At 43.6% G+C, this 5,000-nt stretch overlaps 1 protein-coding gene and 1 non-coding gene across 4 annotated transcripts in view; one reads left to right on the top strand and one right to left on the bottom strand.

Moving 5' to 3' along the window:
- Nucleotides 1-5,000, bottom strand: part of LOC123517773 (soluble guanylate cyclase 88E-like) — a 172,869-nt gene that overhangs the window by 52,163 nt on the left and 115,706 nt on the right. The window lies entirely within an intron of this gene.
- On the top strand, nucleotides 3,390-3,471 carry Trnas-gcu. Its single transcript has one exon. It is a non-coding gene; the product is annotated as a tRNA-Ser (tRNA).

Genomic DNA, 5,000 nt, shown 5'->3' on the forward strand with positions numbered 1-5,000 from the left:
TCATTTGTATATCCCTATTATTTTCTTCGTATAGTTCTCTCCTAAAATCAGCTGCGGTAAAGTAATCTTATATTATAATAGTTCACAAATTCCTCCTTTTCATTGGGGCCGTCAGTCAGCAGGCAACTGAGGCAAGTGAGCTGAAGACACTTGTTGATGTCGAGTCAGAGATGTACCGGGTTGCGCGCGCTGAGTATGTGTTTACTTTGTGTTGAATCATGCGTGTTAATTCGTCTTCATTAATGATAAATGAGGCTTCCCGGGGGACTTCGCTGCTCAGGAAAAGATGGTGAGTATGTAGTGAATATTGTAGAGACCGCGGAGTGAGGCTGAGAGGTGGAGGAATTGTGGTTTGGACGGAAGAGGTGGTCGTGGTAGTGATGTTGGTGGTGTTCCGGGAGATTTCGGCTACTCAGGAAGGTGGTGAGTATAGGGTGGACACTGGAATGCCCTAGGAGTGAGGCTGAGAGGTGGAGGAGGTGTGATTTTAGGTATTAGGTATATTTAGCCAGTGGCAAAATTGGCGGGAGCTTTGATATCCTGGGGAGGGAGGTGGTGAGGGGGTAGGCTAGCTCGCGAGCCTTTAACCCTCCCCATCTCCGGCCCCACTTTTTCCATGTTAAATTCTCACTTCATTGTTTCCTTTTTACTGTTCGTGTTTCAGTTTTAGCATGTTTTTTTTTTTATAATATTTGGTGAAGTTCAATGTGCGAGGAAACTGTGGTATGGCTAACAATATTGTCTGAGTTTAATAATGAAGCGAGTGGTGTTTTCTTTTCGATGCTTTGGTGTATTGAGCATATTTCTTGGTGTGTGTGTGTGGGGGGCGGTAACCCGAAAAAAAAACTAAACTGAAATATAATAAAATAAAATATGAAAAGAATTAAATAAGGAGAAAACATGCAAACTCTCTCTCTCTCTCTCTCTCTCTCTCTCTCTCTCTCTCTCTCTCTCTCTCTCTCTCTCTCTGCGTATTCGTGTTTGAGTGTTGATGTGCGTGCGTGAGTATGTGCGCATGTGCCGAGCTGCCAGCCCTAAACACGAGCAGTAGTCAACAAGGAACGGCGACGCCCTTTCTGTGCACCTCATTTCGAAAGTTTGTGTTCTCCCATCACGACTATTTTGACCATGGAAATATTCTAGACTCCTTTTCCGGTCTTGTTTCTTGTCTATTCTCTTACATTCTCTCGCTTATGCCTTTAACCCCGTCAGTACTGGGAAGCATTTTTACCATGGGGTGTGATTAGATGGTTTTATTTACGTTGGGGAAGGGTCTATGGAGGTTAGAATATTAAAGGCCAGAGTCTTCACTATTTTAATCCCCACATAAGTTTCTAAAGCTATGTGATATTGCCAAATAGTAACCAGAATGAATACGAGAACGGGGCATGGTACTGAAGTGATTAAATACGCCTAAAACGTAAATATAAGGCGAGGGAGAAGCGCTGACCGTAATGATGGATTCAGGTGAGAAAATCTAATCTAATCTAATCTGTTCTAAGCGAGGGTGCCAAGTCTCCCTCACATCACGTAAAGAACACCAATCTAATCTCACATTAATTAACCTAACCTGAACGTAGGCTTCGCTCCCTCTGTACCCTCCATAATCTCTTCAGTACCAGGACGTGTTTGCATATAAATTCTGCTTTCTATTTGACGATTTTATACAGCTTCAGAAACATATGTTGGGATTAGAATAGTAAAGACTCTGGCCACTGATATTTTGATCTCCATAGACCCTTCCTAATGCAAAGAAAATCGTCTAATCATACCCAAAAAAAATAAAGGTAAAACTGCTTCTCAGTGTTGAAGGGTTAAGAACGGTGACAGTTCTTCCTCCCCACATATTCACATTTTGATTGTCTAAAAGCGTATGAGAAAGAAAGATAATGGATTAGTAATAAGACCGAGAAAGGACTCTAGAAGATTACCCCATAAAAAAATAAAAACTTAAAAATGCCTTGTAACTTCAATTTTTGGATACTTGAGATGCGTGGCACTGTTTCAGAATATGGTTATGTACATTGAAGAACCAGTAGACGGGTAGAGAGAGAGAGAGAGAGAGAGAGAGAGAGAGAGAGAGAGAGAGAGAGAGATGAATGTGAGCCAGTGGAATGATGGAGCATAGGAATGAGGGACGTAGTGAAATGAGATGGCTGAATATATTATAAGGGAAATGTTCTAGTGACTGGGAAGACTGATATGGGGGGAGGAGGAGGAGGAGATGGATGAGGAGGAGGAGGAGGAGGAGGAGGAGGAGGAGGAGGAGGAGGAAGAAGAAACGTTGAGGTTATGGAAGAATTATTATTATAGGAAGGATTAGGATTGGCTGGATGGTTGGATGGTCTCAGCTTTTATGGTTATTTGTTTTTTTTGGGTGTTTATGCTATTTGTTTATCTGTCAGTTGAAGATGAAAGATTGTTTAATTAAGTCACCCTCTTACACCCACGTTAGAAAACTGCCTATAAGGAACAATGGCCTACACACCCTAGCTGCCTGTAGGTCTCTCTCTCTCTCTCTCTCTCTCTCTCTCTCTCTCTCTCTCTCTCTCTCTCTTTCAGAGGGATTAATTCGTTTTTCATGTGTGTGTGTGTGTGTGTGTGTGTGTGTGTGTGTGTGTGTGTGTGTGTGTGTGTGTGTGTGTGTGTGTGTGCAAGCACACACACACACACACACACACACACACACACACACACACACACACACACACACACACACACACACACACACACACACACACACAAGCCCTGAATAGCAAGCCCATCTACCTACCTACGTTTCAGACAGTCCAGTGAAATCGTAGACGGGACTAGGAGGCTGTACTTAATTAGTGAGAGAGAGAGAGAGAGAGAGAGAGAGAGAGAGAGAGAGAGAGAGAGAGAGAGAGAGGCCTTGTTAGTGGCTAGGGAAGGGAAGTTACTGAAGATGAATAGCCCAGGTAATTGATGTTATCCCCTGAACCCTACTAGGAAGAGGTTAGGGAACAGGGATTACTGGTAGAAAAAAAACGAGTGTACGGGGAGTCAGGGTAGAGCAGTGGTGGTGGTGATGGTGGTGGAGGAGCGGCTGTCATGGGCCTTCCTTCACCATGAGCAGCGGTGGGCCAGGTATGTACAGCGAGCGTCACATCCTCCCCTCCAGGACATCCCGTCACTTCAAGCCCAACCCAAGTGACGTCACGTGCAGTTGTTCGTGGCGTCACTGCGGGAGGGGTGCGTGTCAGAGGCCTCGTCGCTGCATTCCTCGCCTCCCCGCGCCGCGAGAGGTTGAGGTAGAGACGCAATAAAAGTAGAGATTTGTTTATTTACGGTAGAATCTTCAGAAAAAGACATAAAATAACATCCAGTCATCCATGCAAGTTCATATCTGTGTGTGTAGTACATACGAAGACGAGGTGGCCGAGTGGTTAAGGCGTTGGACTGCTAATCCAATACGGTCTCCGTGCGTGGGTTCGAATCCCATCCTCGTCGAGAGATATTTTTTTTCCCGTCTTCTTGCTTCCTCTCCCTCGTGAATTAGAAAATTGGATACTGAATCTCCTACCTGTTGCATAGTTCAACCCGACACCCCACCTGCCCCCCATCTGCCATCCCACCCCGCCCCATCCTTCACGACTCATCCACGCCTCGCGCCGCCAGACTATCGGTAAACGTGCTTGGCTGTATGAGTGCCGTGTAGCTTCTTGTTCTGTCCCTTCATGTAAGACTCGTATTCCCAAACACTTCTGTGCTTCACCTCCATTACTTCAAAAGAATTTATTGAAATTTACACAAATTTTTTGAGGTGTTTTCATGGTTTCAGGGTAGATTGACAAGATTTCTACATTAATGATTGGAGAAACACTATTGAAATTCTCGTTCATCATCTCTGTGGCCTTTGGAAATAGTCGTGGTGAGAGAGCTAAGCGTTTTTTGAATATGGACCTAAACGACTCGATCAGTGGAGGGGTGTGTGTGTGTGTGTGTGTGTGTGTGTGTGTGTGTGTGTGTGTGTGTGTGTGTGTGTGTGTGCGCGCGCTGACGGGGTTTATCTTATCTACAATGACTGTATTTTGTCGTGTTTGAGACAAGAAGCTGACAACAATGGTGATGATGGTGATTACTGCAGCTATAGTGATGATAATGGTGGTGGTGGTGGTGATGATGGTAGTAGTGCGGTAATGATGAAGATAGTGACAGTGACAGTATAGAGATTAATGGGAATGGGTAATGTTGATGATGATGGTGATGAGAGAGAGAGAGAGAGAGAGAGAGAGAGAGAAAAATTCCAGCCTCCGACCTCACCAAAAAGGGACACGAGGAGGGGAGACCAAATGCAGTTTTCAGTCAGGGAAGAGTGACTCCTTTTTTTTCAAGTTATACCAAAGGGAGGGACTACAATAGAAAACGATGGTGGTGGTGGTGGTGGTGGTCGTGGTACGTGTGTGTGTGTGTGTGTGTGTGTGTGTGTGTGTGTGTGTGTGTGTGTGTGTGTGTGTGTGTGTGTGTGTAATTTTTCCTTGTTCTCATTTCATTTTTTTCTTTTTTAAGTCTCCGTGATTCTGTGAGTTTGTTTATTATTTGTGTATTTATCTGATTGTTTTCCACCGTTCTTATGAAATTCATCAAAGTTATGTATCTACTATTTATCATGTTATTTCCTTACTGTAGTTTTTATTTTTTATCTTTTAGTCGACGAATAATATTGGTGGTGGAGTAGTAGTAGTAGTAGTAGTAGTAGTAGTAGTAGTAGTAGTAGTAGTAGTAGTAGTAGTAGAGAGTTAAGTAAATTGATTCTCTCTTTTTTTTTCTCTCCTTTTTAATCTAACACTTATTCTCCTATTCTCTCCCAGTAATGTCATGTTTCTCTTCTTTATCCCTAGTGATGTATTTTCTCTCCTCCTGTACTACACTTCGTTTTGAAATGCAAGAGGTGGAGGTGTAGCCAGAAGTATCTCAATAGAGTGTCTGTAGTAAGACTGGATATACGTAGACTAAGATGGGAAGGACAAGCAGCGACT

The sequence above is a fragment of the Portunus trituberculatus genome, chromosome 42 (genome assembly GCF_017591435.1).
Source record: "Portunus trituberculatus isolate SZX2019 chromosome 42, ASM1759143v1, whole genome shotgun sequence".
In the NCBI taxonomy this organism is placed as follows: domain Eukaryota; kingdom Metazoa; phylum Arthropoda; class Malacostraca; order Decapoda; family Portunidae; genus Portunus; species Portunus trituberculatus.